Source organism: Tachypleus tridentatus, chromosome 13, assembly GCF_004210375.1.
Source record: "Tachypleus tridentatus isolate NWPU-2018 chromosome 13, ASM421037v1, whole genome shotgun sequence".
In the NCBI taxonomy this organism is placed as follows: domain Eukaryota; kingdom Metazoa; phylum Arthropoda; class Merostomata; order Xiphosura; family Limulidae; genus Tachypleus; species Tachypleus tridentatus.
In genome coordinates this window covers 51,809,691-51,826,199 of record NC_134837.1, presented here as the reverse complement: position 1 = coordinate 51,826,199, position 16,509 = coordinate 51,809,691, and positions in this window count along the sequence as shown.

Sequence of the window (16,509 nt, the reverse complement as noted above, 5' to 3'; positions counted from 1 at the left end):
TTTGAAGATTTTTTTTCCATTTCAGACTCCTGCACCCCATCATCACCACCACCACGCACACAAACACATCTATACGTATTCGTGTTCTATGGACATTAGTGTGATAAAAAAAATCTATTTTTTTCAATGGTTTACAGTTAAATTTGATATTGTGATAAACATTTGTTCAGTATTGTTGGTTCCTTTGAAAAACTTTAGTTTTTGTATGATGTTGTTTAACCACATAACTTCAATAATTATCAAACCAGCAAGAAAGTATTGTAAACTTGGGTTGAAACATACATTCGGCACAACATTGTCTGGTTAACATAACCTCAGTAATAAAAGCAATACAGGAATACTTCAGACTAGGGTTGAAACGGAATTTGTATGATATTGTTTAAAAATTTCAATATTCAAACAAAGTCAGTTTTTACTGTATTTGCCCGAATATAATGTGCACCCAACTTTGAAAGGTTAAATTGAAGAAAATTTGTTTTTACACATCAGTTGTACAAAATCCATTCACTAGTTTCTAAATACAGTAAACAACTGTCAATGTATTAAACATTTTTGGAAATCTTTCATTGAAATTTGTTTACCTGTCAAATTTATACGTGGTAATACAATAATCTTTCGTCTTCACATAAAGCTCTTGGCACGGCATGGCCAGGTGGTTAAGACATTCGACTCGTAATCCGATGGTCGCGGGTTTGAATTCCCGTCACATCAAACATGCTCGCCCTTTCAGCCGCGGAGGCATTATAATGTGACGGTAAATCCCACTATTCGTTGGTAGAAAAGTAGCCCAAGAGTTGCCGGTAGGTGGTGATGACTAACTGCCTTCCCTCTAGTCTTACACTGCTAAATTAGGCACAGCTAGCGCATATATTCCTCGTGTAGCTTTGCGCGAAATCAAAAACAAACCAAACACACATTCTAGTAACCGCTAGAATTGTCGTTACCATCGAATTTGTTTCCATGAACCTTTACTTCATCCTCTGGCCCGACGTGGCCAGATGGATGAAGCACTCGACTCATAATTCGAGAGTCGCGGGTTCGAATCCTCATTACACTAAACATGCCCTTTCAGCCTTGGGGGCATTATAACGTTACCGTCAATCCCACTATTCGTTGGTAAAAGAGTAGCCCAAGAGTTGGCGATGGGTGGTGATGACTAGCTGCCTTCCCTCTAGTCTTATACTGCTAAAATAGGGACGGCTAGCGCAGATAGCCCTCATGTAGCTTTGCTCGAAATTCAAAACAAACTAAACTTCATCCTCTTTTAATTTCCACAGCAGGGACCCAGCATGGCCAGGTGGTTAGGGTGCTTGACTTGTAATCTGAGGGTCGCGGATTCGAATCCCCGTCGCAACAAACATACTCGTCCTTTCAGCCGTGGGGGCGTTATAATGTGTCATGTGTTATAATTCGTCGGTGAAAAAGTAGCCTAAGAGTTGGCGTTGGGTGGTGATGGCTAGCTGCCTTCTCTGTAGTCTTACACTGCTAAATTAGGGACGGCTAGCGCAGATAGCACTCGTTTAGCTTTGTACTAAATTCAAGATAAACAAATAAGCTTACAGCAGGTCATAATTTGTTCCGTCCATTGCATTGGATATGCAACATTTCCTGAAACCTTTAATGGTGCTTTCAATGATTTTTAGTGGTAGCTTCTAGTACGATACCTATCAAAACTGAATGTGCGCGAATATAATGCGGAGTTAATTTTTCTGGGGGTATTTTGATGAAGGAAAGTGCGCGTTATATTATATTCGGACAACTACGTTAAAAACTTTGGTCAGAATACATATTGTATACAATATTAATTTGTGATACAACCTCAATGATGAAGCCAACAAGACAGTACTTAAAACTTTGACTTAAACACATCGTTGAGAATGTTTAATTGCTCAAACTATGCTCCATAACAATAAAATGTTATTTTTTACACTTTAAGAGGGTTGTTTACGTGTAAGTTCAGAAATGTTTGTTTTCAAGTTCTTTGTAAATATTTACACGTTTGAAGCAAAATAAAATATATTTAATGTCAGCACAGATAGCTCATTGCACAGCTTTGAACTTGACAACAAACAAACAAAATTATGCACAAATACCAACATTAATTTGAATTTTGTTTACACTCGTAAAATTAACCATTCATCTCCTAAAAAGAACGTACTGCCAAAGAAGTCTGAGATAAAAGTAGGCTAATGATTTTTGACTTTCTTATATCAATGTTGTATTTAGAAATTTATGAACAAATCTAACCACCCCCAAAACTTTCAACAATTCGCTTTACTCAAACCAGTTAAGCCTAACTCCAGGTTTCTCACTCAACAGAACATTATTGCACGACAGATCATCAAAGGCTTAAGTGAAAATTAAAATATAGTTACTTAGAATGAACATGAGTATCACAATATAATAAATTTATTGCCTGGCATGGCCAAGCGCGTAAGGCGTGCGACTCGTAATTCGTGGGTTCGCGCCCGCGTCGCGCTAAACATGCTCGCCCTCCCAGCCGTGGGGGTGTATAATGTGACGGTAAATCCCACTATTCGTTGGTAAAAGAGTAGCCCAAGAGTTGGCGGTGGATGGTGATGACTAGCTGCCTTCCCTCTAGTCTTACACTGCTAAATTAGGGACGGCTAGCACAGATAGCCCTCGAGTAGCTTTGTGCGAAATTCCAAAACAAATAAATTTATTGGAAGTAATGATTCTTTTCTATTAAAAAAATATTTGCACCCTCTTGTTACAGACCAAATTAATGCTAGAGTATGGTCATGTTGATTTATTTGATATTATAGTAACTACGTCCATTCTTATAAAACTCAACAGTTACTCTAGACTTTTGTTACACTAATTTTTTAATAAGAATGTGATACTCATTAAAGGCCTAGACTAAAAAGAACACTCAATCACTGTCTTCAGTACGTTGGGTGATAAAGTTTTTAACCTCGGTAGAAACGAAGTGGAATTTTCCTTATTTCAGCAGGTTTACCTCGAACCAATATACTTGATAAAAAGAAAAGATATTTTAATAGAGTCATATATTTTTTTATTATTTTGTTTAAATTAGTCAACCATTGGATATCTTGTTTGTAGTTCGAGCAATTAGTATTAAGTCCATCGACGTCAACATTTAGGGTATCAATCAACCTTTTGCATCTGAGGTTAAATATTGTAACACTTAGTTTATTCAGATTTTCAAGTAACTATCTACCTAGATGACCACATGGTTATATTGTAACACGCTAATGGTTACCTTATGCAGGATGCTACTTTTTATTCTAGCATACCTAGATGTTATTGGTGACTAGCAAAGTACCCGGCATTGCTTTAAGTATCCAGAACTATTTTGATTAAATCAACCATATTAATCATGATTTTTTTTTGCAAAAGAAAATCAAAACGATTTCTTTATCTAACTAAATATTTTGATTGAAATCAATGAATACAATAATGTCCACAAAATTAGAATTTGCTGAAGCTATCTTTAATCAAAGCAAAACTGGGTACATTGCTCCTGTTTCTTGCATGTTCTCCACGTGATATTAAAGTTTCCTAAACAAAATTCCGTTTCTTTTGGTGTTCTCACTTCTTCTGTGTGGTAAAGTGTCGTTTGTAGCGATCCAGACTTTATTATGGCTCCTTTTAATAAAGAACTGGTTTATTCTCTTCTCGTTGTGGTACAACGTAAATGAAAAATTTCAGATACCAAACGTTTTAGGCCCGGCATGGCCAGGCATGTTACGGCGTGCGACTCGTAATTTGAGGGTCGCGGGTTCGCATCCCCGTTATGCCAAACATGCTCGCCCTTTCAGCCGTGGGGGCTTCATAATATTACGGTCAATCCCATTATTCGTTGGTAAAAGAGTAGCCCAAGAGTTGGCGGTGGGTGGTGATGACTAGCTGCCTTCCCTCTAGTCTTACACTACTAAATTAGGGACGGCTAGCACAGATAGCCCTCGAGTAGCTTTGTGCAAAATTAAAAAAACAAACAAACCAAACGTTTTACTAAAGTCATCGTATAGCTGATTCTTGAGAGTACACGTAAGAAAAGCAAAGGATATGACCGAAGAAATCTTACTCAGTTGAGGTATTGTGTTCGAATGTTTGATGTGTTTGTTTGTTTTTTAAATTCACGCAAAGCTGCACGAGAGAGTTTGTTTTGTGTTCTCCAGGGCCAGTGCTAGAGGGTGCTAAGGTGGACAGCGCACTGCAACTTTCACTCCTGTCCACCCTAGTTATTCTTCCTGGCGATTTGAAAAACCGTTGAAAGCGGACTCTACTATCCTTAACATTAATTTGCTTAATGATTCGCACCAACTTTTAAAAGAATATATGTCTTTCAACATTTACGTAACACTAAAAACGTAAAGGTGTTTCACGCATGTTTGTGAAATTCGCGCAAAGCTACACAAGGACTATCTGCACTAATCGTTTCTAATTTAGCAGTGTAAGACTGGAGGAAAGACAGCTAGTTATCACCATTCACCCCCAACTCTTGAGCTAATCTTTTACCAAAGAATAGTGGGATTGATCATCACATATTAACGCCCCCACGTTAAAAGAGTGAGCATGTTTGGCGTGACGGCGATTCGAACTCGCGACCCTCGGATTATCGGATTACAAGTCGAGTGTCTTAACCACCTGGCCATGCCGGGCCCTCGAATGTTTGAAAGGAAGCACCAGTTTTTTTCCAATTGAGTGAAGTCAGAGTTACACATGTATGTTTAGAAGTAAGAGAGAAGAGAGGAATACACACAAATGAAGACTGACATAAATGATCATGTTGACTTGTAGAGAGTGATTAGGAGAAGTCCTCATAGAGAGAAAAAACATGTCTACTATGCATTACCAAAAAATCCAGACTTTTCAATTTGAAACCAACAGGTTTACCAAAAATTGTTACTTTGATCCTGGACATGCTGGGCCCTATATTACTTCCCGCACAAAGTTATATTTGTATCCAGACCTACAGAGAGAAAGACGTTCCCACTTATACATGTAGATTTTATCATATATGATACCAGGTTTTCTGCCTGTGCTTTTTATTTTTAAGCCTTTTATGCTACAATCCGTAAATATAAACTGAAACGATTAAACTTTCTATTTAAAGTTAATTAGTATTTATCAGCCATGGCTACTGTTGTATTATTAATAGTAAAAAGTACATATTACCTTTAAACCTAATGTGTATACTCTTTCTTGAGTAGTTTAAGACAGCTGTTAAATAGCTGTTAAATGTACTTTGTCGAATGAGCATGGTGGAGAACTTGTGAACCAAATGTTACAGCTTTGCCGCTTAGTTCTATACAAAACTATGGAATGATTGTATTCGAGGGAACTTCCCGTAATTACTGCAAAGAACGAGTGTTAAAAAATTTCATCAGCTGAATAGACACGGAACACATTAAGATCTAGTGGACTTTCCTGGTTTTATTTAATCTATTTACAGATAATTACTACTTACTTGGCTGTTCTTCTTTGACTGACGAAGATACAAAAATCTAACTGGTCTGACTTGAAACTGTTCTAGTTTACTAAAACAAAAAACATGACATAAAAATAACCCTCCTTTTTTATAAGTTTGAAGGGGAAGAGGCTGACGTATTCGAGGGAATTTAAGTTTTGTTAACTGATTTTTCTTGGAATTTGATATAACTAAATCATTTTATATAGTCCACTTTCAGTCTTTCGTTATTCAATTGAGAAATAAAAACGTAAAGTATAAATGTATTTTTTGTTTTTAAACGTGATAAATAAACTTAACTCTTCGACACATTTCACACTTACTTTATCTCTAGCGATCTGTGGATAACATGTGGAAATACCATAATAAAAGAGTTATATTTATTAGTATGATACATTACGCATAAACCCAAAGACGTTCAGTAATCAAATGAAGCCTTAAAACTACATACAAGAGCTGTCAATAACGTTTGGAACTTTAAAACTATATACAAAAGACAGCCGATGATAGCGTTCACTACACGTGAACTATTAAACCTTTATAAAACACAGCTACTCGTAGTCCATAACTAGTATCTTAAACCTACGTAAAAATACAGCTAATAGCCTAGTCCATAACACGTGGAAACCTTAAATTCCTGTAAAGTACAGGTAATAACCTAGTTTATCACACGTGGGAAACTTAAATCTATATCAAAATGACAGGCAAAAACCAAGCTCATAACACATGAAGTTTTAAATGTATATATATAAAACACATGGCCAACACTTGAGCTCATAACATGCATAGCTTTCTAAACCTTTAGAGGAAAAGTAATTAGTAACCAAGTTCATAATATTTGAAGCTTTAAACTTATATAAAAATGCAGTCAATTCATAATGTGAAACTTCAAAACGTTACGGGGAAGAAAGTTACAGCACATGAACGATACAAGCCATAAGAATGAATATTTCAGAAATCTGAATTATTAATAAAAGTATTAACCCTCATATTACCGACTCGCCTTTACCAGCAGAGTCCATTGACTTCCAAAAACTGGGTTAAACTACTCATTTTATATATAAAATGCATAATGAATTCTGGCAATAGTTAGCAGGGTTAACTGCCATACTGAAAGCACTTGAGTTTAGATTTCTTGCGTGACTCGTGTGTTGTTATGGGTATAATTAACAGTGTAAAAGATTAATTTCATTCCTATGGAATAGGGTAGGATATAGAAAACGCAGCCGAATTCATTGTTAAAAGTACAAAAAAAGGTTCACATATGAGACGATTATCAATTGTAACAATAGTCTATTGTAGTCAGTATATCATCATTATTACTCCCCCTACCCCCCACAAAATCACAACATTAGAGATGCGACAAATTAAATGAATAGGTAAACTTCCAGCGTACAATTATATCCTCTGAGCGGTATCACTTAAATAGTTATTCGACAGAGTTTGTGTTGTGTCCTCCAGGGCCAGTGCTGAGGTGGACAATGCACCTCAACTTTCACTCCTGCCCTAGTTATTCTCCCTGGCGATCTGAAAAATCACTGGAAGCGGACCTATTATTCTTATCATTAATTTGTTTATTGATTCGCATCAATCTTTAAAACAATAGACGAGTTTCACGCCTGCTTGACTTGAATTAGAGACAACGAATAGAGCTGATCATTCTTCTTTTCTCTCTTTCTCAACTGTTTGTTATTGGTAGAGTTGTATGGCTTATTATATTAATTTCACAGCATTCACTAGAAACACATACGTATCAGAATAAAAACTTGAACAGCTCAAACTATGGAATTCATAACTGATAGAGAGAAAAAATTGACACACTGCTTTTAAATGTATTTAAAATGTTTATCGCTTTGCGACACAAAAGTTCAACTAAAATATCTTAATAAAAACCAAAATTAATTTTCGGAAGTGGAAGAACACGACTTATTTTTAGAAAAAAAAAGCTGCCACTAGGAGATTATTTTCGGATAGTTGCATAAGACGTAGGTTTTAAACTAGGGTTACTGTGGTTTGAAATTATTTATTTTGAGTGAATGCTGTGCTATGTATTATGTAAAAAAAAATCTGACAGTTTTATTGTTACACAAAAGTTTCATTGACAATCGCCTACGCATTCTAGGTTCGGTTTGAATTTCGCGTAAAGCTACACGAGGTATATCTGCGCTAGCCGTCTCTAATTTAGCAATGTACAACTAGAGGGAAAGCAACCAGTCATCACCACCCACCGCCAACTCTTGGGATACTCTTTTACCAAGGAAGAGTGGAATTGACAGTCACATTATAACGCCCCCATGGTTGAAACGGGGAGCATGTTTGGGACGACGGGGATACGAACTCGCGACCCTCTGGTTACGACTCGCACGCCTTAATCCACCTGGCCAATTTAAAACTAATTAATAAAATTTAAAACAAGTTTGCTATTAAAATATGTGACATTATTCGCAGTTCTAAGAATATATTATTGTATGCCAAAGATATTATGACATTTGTTTAATTTGTAAATCATTGCTTTTAAAAATGCATAAACTGTTCAAACTTTAACTGATACACCCTTGTGCAAATTAGTTGAAACAAATGGTCATTTTACAATATTTTCAGCATGGCTGCTGGTGTAGGCTCGCTGGACCCGCTGATTTCCTTTAATAGTCATTTTTTTTTTTCACGCAGACGGCGTCATTACCTGTGTTTTGCAGTACGGTCGATCTATTTTGAGGATATATGACGAAATTTTGAGGAATATTACGTCATTCGAAATTGCGTTAGAAGGACAAGAAGACCAGTCAAAAAACAACTTCTTACCAACTCAATGAAGGAAAACGGTATCAATTGGGTCTGAAATACAAGAACTGGACGCAAAAACAATGGAGGAAGGTGTTATTCAGTGACGATATTCATTTCTTCGTACAGAGTCAAAGAAGTCTGCATGTTCGCAGATCTCCAGGTGAGAAACTTCGAGAATCTCACATCAATCAGTTCGTAAAACATCCCTTGAAGAAGATGTTTAGGGGCATTTTCAGCTACTATGGCGTCGGAGGCTTACATATCGTAGAAGGTATGATACGAGGACCACAGTACATCGAAGTTTTTCAGAGAAGAGTCGTTACTGAATTGAAAAGAGATTTCCAGATGGATCTGGCATTTTTCAGCAAAATCTGGCTCCGTGCCACACATCGAAACTTGTGTAGAATTTTATGATTACAACGCGAATAAAGGTACTGGACTGGCCTAGAAACTCTCCGGACTTAAATCCTATTGAAAATCTTTGGGTGATTTGTAAAGACAGACTTCGGGGAAAAGACTGTACTACGAAAGATAAGCTAATTGAGGCCATAATTGAGGTGTGGTACCGCGATCAAAAAATTAGTAAAGATTGCAGTCAACTCGTAGACTCGAGTCCAAATAGGACTAATGATCTTCTGAAAAATAAATGCGGTCATATAATGTATTAATATGTGAGTAATTTTTGGAGTATCAGAAATAAACGCAAAAAAAAGAAAAAATCGTAATTTTCCGTCATGTTTCAATTAATTTGCACGAGGGTGTATTCTTGTGTTAAACTTTCATGACGATTTGACTAGTTCTGTAATTAGTTTGCAGGTAAACAAAGAGATGGCAGGAGCTTTGATCCTACTTCTGGGTAACTTTATACATGGATTCATTTATATCTGTCAAACCTGCGTTAAAACTATCAAATTAAAAACTATCAATTATCACATTCTCTCTCTAACAGTACCAACTATGGAATTTTAAAAAGTGAGGAGGCGAATGAGTTGAAGACACAACAACTTGGGGATAAGGTGAGATCTTTATACGAAGGACAAGTGGAAGAAAGCGAATAGGTGATGAATTAATTAACAAGCTCTACCGAAGTTGCAGAACTTTTATATCAATATCATAACATGCTTGTTATATTGTACAAAATTTTATATCGTTTCAGGACACTTTGTCATTAAGGTAAGTGTGATACCACTTAAATCCACAAATTAGAAGGGGTGTCCACATACATTTGGCCATATAGTGTATATTGAAATTTTAAAATGTTCACCGATTTTAGGAATTTCGTATTAGTTTCATAAAGTAGTTGATTTATTTCAGCCACATCCATTACTAACAAATGCATAAAATCAAGCATACAGCCATGCGATCTCCAATCTTAAGTTAATGCTTAGTAATCGCCAGCCATCAGGTTATTTTGACCACGGGTTCTGGCCTGCATTACTTCTCTTATGTCACCCTTGTCCAGGTCTCCCTTCGCACGCGTCACTCTCATATCCCCCACCTCACTTCTTCACCTTAAATAAGTTAAAATAAAATAAAAGCAAACTCCCATGTAAAATTCAATAATCTTTCACGTGAAGGAACGAAGAGGAACCACAACGTTCCTGACCACCCCTGTTGGAGAAAGAATTCTTCAGACTTCTCTCTCTCTAAACTAAACCTCTGCCAAGTTCGTTTGCAGTTTTTTTTTTACAATCTCCATAGACAAACGTTAGCAGTAGAATGGGTCGTACTGAAGAACTCGGTGATTTTAAGGTGGCACTGTTATAGGATGCCACCTTTCCAACAAGTCGGCTCATCAAATTTCTGCCCTGCTAGAGTTGCCCAGGTCAACTATAAGTGCTGTTATTGTGAAGTGGAAACGTTTAGGAGCAGCAACAGCTCAGCCACAAAGTGGTAGGCCACACAAGTTCACAGAACGGGACCGCCGAGTGCTGAAGCGCGAAGCGCGTAAATTTCGTCTGTCCACAGTTGCAACACTCACTACCAAGTTCGAAATAGCCTCTGGAAGCAACGTCAGCACAAGAACTGGTCGTTGGGAGCTTCAGGAAATGGGTGTCCGTGGCCGAGCAGCAGCACACAAGCCTAAGATCACCATGCGCAATGCCAAGCATCGGCTGGAGTGGTGTAAAGCGCACCGCCATTGGACTCTGAAGCAGTGGAAACACTTTCTTTGGAGTGTTGAATCACGCTTCACTATCTGGCAGTCTGACGGACAAATCTGGTTTGGCAGAGACCAGGAGAACACTATCTTCGTGAATGCATAGTGCCAACTGTAAAGTTTTGTGGAGGAGAAATAATGGTCTGTGGATGTTTTTCATGGTTTGAGCTAGGTTCTTTAGTTTCAGTGAAGAAAAATCTTAATGCTAGAGCATATAATCCCATTCTAGAGAATTGTGTGCTTCCAACTTTGTGGCAGCAATGTGGGGAAGGCCCTTTTTTATTTCAGCATGACAATGTCCCCGTGCACTAAGCGAGGTCCATAAAGACATGGTTTGACTCGCCTGCACAGAGCTCTGACCTTAACCCAATCGAACACCTTTGGGATGAATTGGAACACCGACTGCAACCCAGGCCTTCTCGCTCGACCTCACTAATGCTCTTGTGGCTGAATAAGAGCGAATCCCCGTAGACATGTTCCAAAATCTCGTGAAAAGCATTCCCATAAGAGTGGTGGCTGTTATAGCAACAAAGGAGGATCAACTCCCATGGTTTTGGAATGAGACGCTTAACAAGCACATATGGGTGTGATGGTCGGGTGTCCATATACTTTTGACCATGAAGTGTATATCTGGGATATGTCTTTTTTAATCAGCCTCCAGATGTCGTCTTTATTTTACTGAAACACCTAAGCATATTTTAAATTTATATATATATAGCCATTTCTAAAGTAAAATATCCTAACACCTTTTTACATAGACTGTCGCCATTTGCTACATTGTACCGGAAATGAGACGCTTACAATAGTACATAGAAAAATAAATATTTCCTGGAAAACGGGATGAATTATCGTGTCACTAAATTCCTTTATATATATATACTCATTCGATTACATTACTATACCCAGTTTGCCCTGGAAGAGTAAAAGTCCGCTCGGGTTATAGGGTTTTTGTTCATTTCTATCAGTGATATAGCTTATATAATCCAAGTACAAAAAAAAAAAATATATTAATAAGTTCATTTGTATGTAGTTAAACACAAAGATACACAATGTGCTATCTGTGCTCTGCCCGGTGTCAAAACCCGAATTCTAACATTATAAATCCAAAGAATTACCGTTGTGCCACTAGAAGCGATATTAATAAGATATAAAACACTTCTGTTTAATATTGTAGGTTCCCTCTTTACCAGCTGTGACGGCTCACAGTTCCAGTTTCATTTTTGCGTTGGATTCAGGTGTTCATGAATAAATCTGGGTAATAAATTGTGATTGGCTTTAAGCAGTAGGACTAGTCAGTGATTGGATAAATTTTTGCTGAGGGAATTTTCCTAGTTTAACATTGTCTAGTGATTAAAGACATTGTTTCTAGGAGAGGTAGCTTGAACTAAACCTTCTAGTGAAGATTTTAGGGGAGTCGGAAAACTTTCAGAGATGACCTACGTCACTTTCGCTCCCCTTGGCGTCAGCAATGTTCTGGGAAAAAAATCATATGTAGTAAAATGGATTATATGTTGCTTGTTAGTTATTAAAATTAATAATATTCAAAACAACAGTCATTGTTTATATAAACAATCTTTCCATTTTGAATTCAAACATGTGACAGTGTGAATACGTGTCTCGTGATGGTGGTGATATTTCTACACAGTCCACAGTTTTTGATTGGGGTAAGATCTGTTGAAGAGTACTTATAAAATATATTTAATTTATTTCATGAGGCGCATGCCCCAAAGGCTAGTGAGCTCGACTCCTAGTATCAACTTGGTCGCACGTTCAACTCTCATCACCGAATGTACTCGTTCTTTCAGCTGTGGGGGAGTTATAAATTTACGGTCAATCTCACAATTCGATTAAAGCAGCCAAGAGGTGGCGGTACGTGGCGTTGATTAGCTAGCGTCTTTTAAATTTCTCCTTCACAATTTAGGGAGGGCCCTCGAGTAGCTTGGCATGAATTTCAACAAATAAACAAACCGGTTGGTGAATAGAAATTGTTCCCAAGAGTAGTAAAGATTTGAAGCACCATCTAGTTGGGCAATAAAAGAAAGAGAAAAACATTATTATAGTGCAAGATCACATCTCTAGCTAATGAATATAACAGGAAAGAAGGATAAACGATGAGGTTGGAAATACACAGACTTTCGAATAAGCTCGCAATAAAATATGGCATTTGTGTCAGCGATGGTGCTTCCACGTAGTGAGAAGAATAGAAATAAAAAGCTGCTACTCACATTGAAAAATAATAATGTTGTCAGTAACAGCAATTTAACCATTTAAATAAACACATGTCTATTTCCTTTAAAGTTTCTGTTACATTTGGTATTGGACAGCTCTGGACAAAATAAATCAAATTTTATTATTTGCAAAACTAAAGAGTATTTGTCTTTTAGTATGTGTTATATTGCTGAATCTGTAAGTTTATTTGTATATTGTTAAGCACCAAACTACACAATAAACTGCATGTGATGTATCTATCACGGGTATCAAAACCGGATTTTTAACGTTATAAATTTTCAGATTTAACTCTCGGCAACTAGTGGGCGAAGCGGTAATAATAAGATATTTATGTACGTTTTAATTATGTTAATCGTAAGTTTCGACCTGATAACTATCCTACATCTTTATGTATTTAATTATTAGAAATAAGCTTCAATTATTTTAAAAAAGAAAATAACTGACCCAGACCACTCACTACTAGCATTTTTTAAAGAAAATTTATTTAGATTTGGGATTAATTAATTCACAACTATTCGGAATTTCTCTATCTCTTAAAATATTATACTTATCAGAACTCTTGTGTTCACAGCTTTATTTGTGCACGTACTATTTTGCCACATTTTGCGGTTAGAAATTAGTAATTAAATTGGCTTCATGAAAATAAGGTGTGTAACAGATTTACTATTATATATTTATTTTAATATCGACGTTTGTGTAAGTTATATTTATATCTAAAAATGCATCTAACTTATACTGTTAAATATGTACTGTGAAATTATCGCTTATTCTATAAATTTGTAGAAGATTCTCAGGCGTAAGAATCAATGATATATATTTTACGATGTTGGGCCAAATGAAGTATCCAGAACCTCGCCTTAACGTTTATAAACCAACGCGCCAAGAAACAGTATATGTTGTCGGTTTGCTACAGTTGGTATATTATAAACCTTGGAAGCTATAACTGTGATTAACACTTATTAATTGGGAAACTACTGATATTTGACCAGGAATATTTATATATTTCAGATGTTATAAAAACATTCAGCTTCAGTGAATTCACATCGGACATCAATATTTTTACGAAACATTACATAACTTCTGCGGTAAGAAATTAATTTGTAAACGGTGAGACCAGCGAGGAATACAGAGCTAAGACCTGTTAAGTGAATAGTACCTACATTAACTCGGAATTAATTCACTCATCGTTAACTCTCGATACAATATCAAGAAAGTTCCAGACTGAAGAGGTGATATTTTTTGTACTTTTGTAAACCCTTTTTAAGCAAATCATTATTTGATTTATTTTCACACCCAGCACAAATATTAATTCCAACAGCAAAAAATCAGAAGCGATCCGACAAGCGCGACATAAATAGAACTTCATTTCGCTTATTTTCGTTCTGTTATCAAACAACTTTTATCATAGTATTTGGTGGGACCTTTTTCCCCGCCTATTATCATGGCTCATCAGGCCTAGTAAGTTGCGATAGACACACTAGAGCTATAGACGCCATCTATATCCATGAACTACATTCCAGGGGTCCCCAAAGTGATAGATATCGACCCCCAGGGATCGATGAGACATTTCCGGGGGTCGACTGGGGCTCGGGTAGAAACTGTTAATACAAAAGTATCATTGTACGACTTATTAAATATTGTTGGTCAAATCGACATAATATATAGAGTCGTATAATCAAGGAACTAAAAATACCAGCTGTAAATTAATTGTACAAAAATGCATGAGGCCCGGCATGGCCAAGCGTGTTAAGGCGTTCGACTCGTAATCCGAGGGTCGCGGGTTTGAATCCCCTCCGCACCAAACATGCTCACCCTTTCAGCCATGGGGGCGTTATAATGTGACGGTCAATCCCACTATTTGTTGGTAAAAGAGTAGCCCAAAAGTTGGCGGTGGGTGGTGATGACTAGCTACCTTCCCTCTAGTCTTGCACTGCTAAATTAGCGACGGCTAGCACAGATAGCCCTCGAGTAGCTTTGCGCGATATTCAAAACAAACAGAACAAAAATGCATAAATAATTTATGAGTCTGGACAAGAGTCGTTTGCTCTCCGCCTATCCAACTGACGGTTGTAACTGAGCCAATCAGAAATCATTGTGAGCGTGACGTATTCTTCAATATGTCTTCGATTCATTCAGTCTTACATTCCTGATGATTACCAATGACAGTGTTTATTGGTTATTTTTATTATTTATTGGTGTTTAGTGGAGGTGTGAGTTTGTTTGGTTTAAAAAGGACATTAGGCATCGTAATTAATAAAACAGTATTTAAAAGGTAAAAGAAAATCAAAGTACTGTACTTAAAATAAGTAAATGAAAATTTTGTGTTTTAGATCTACGAAAAGTGTGTAACGTTGTACCACGTGGTCAGATAATTCGATAAAATAAAAATTAAATACGATCTCTATTACGTTATATATTTCTATGCACTTTTGCTTGTGCTTTAAATTTAAAATGTTAAAACATTGATCTGTGCTTCTTGTAACATGTTGATAAAGTTCATTAACCGTAATGGTAGCCGCAGATCCTAAAAATAAGTGCTGACAATATTCACTAGATTACTTGAAACTTGGAGTTATACCTTCGCTTACAAATGAAGCGAAGCGTATGTGCTTCCTATGCAAAAAGGTTTTTAGTAATGATGCTACAAAACCTGCAAAGATGAAAGACCACTTTCTAATAATTCATCCTGATAAGAAAGATAAATATCTTGATTTTTTAGAACGTTGAAAGAAAAATATAAAAATCTACCAAATATAATGCCATTTATGAAAGCACTTGAATCATATAATATTTTTCTCAATATAATAAAGAAAGGAAACCGTATACTATTGCAGAGGAGATCATAATACCATCAATTAAAGAAGTGATTGAAACTGTTATGAAAAAAAAGACTCTATAAAATGTTATAAAATGCTTGCCTTTGAATGCAAATACAATTCAAAGACGTGTTGATGAGATGGCTGAAGATGTGGAAAAAACTTTGGCATCTGAGCTTCTGCACTGTAAGTTTTCCATCCAACTTAATTAACCAACTTTTGGTAGTTCAAACATTCTCATGGTTTATGTGAGCTACTTTAGTCAAATTTAAAACAAACTGTTGACAAGTTTTTGTTCTCAAGGTATCTTAAAGGTGATGCAAAAGGGGTGACGATTTTTTAATGCTTGGAGGAGTATTTAAAAAGCACATTATTCCATTCAGCAATATAACTGCTGTTGCCACAGATGGCGCACCTTCAATGGTTGGTTGTTACAGAGGATTTGCTACCTTTCTTAAGGAAAAGGTTCCCGATGTGCGTGCTATTCACTGTGTATTACACAGACATCACCTGGTGACAAAACTCTCAGTGATAAATCAACTTTTCTATTTGGCAGACCTATATTCAAAATTTAATGATTTAGACGCGTCTGCAAAGTAAAGATGTAACAATTATTCAAACCCAAACAATTCTCTTAGGCTTCCAAGTCAAAGTAGGTCTTTTTAAATCTTCATAGCTACGAAGTGATTTTCAGTACTTTTCAAACTTAGGCAACTGGAAGATGAAGACTAAATTATTTCTGATGATGACTTGGATATATACATAAAGCACCTCGAAAAATTGAGTGAAGACTTTAAAGTGCGCTTTGAGGACTTGGAGAAAATGCACGTACCTGACGGGATTGTTAAAACATTTGATTCGAAAATAGCAAAGGTAATTTTGAATCTAATTTACAAGATGAACTCATTGAATTTTCCGTGCAAGTCGAAGTTAAATCACTGTGCAAAAATACGACCCTCAGCAACTTCTGGAGTAATGTAAATATTGTTAATAAGTATCCAAAACTTTTCACAGCGGTGAACCCTTTATTACTTGCATTCCCATGTTCCTATGTGTGTTTAGCCATG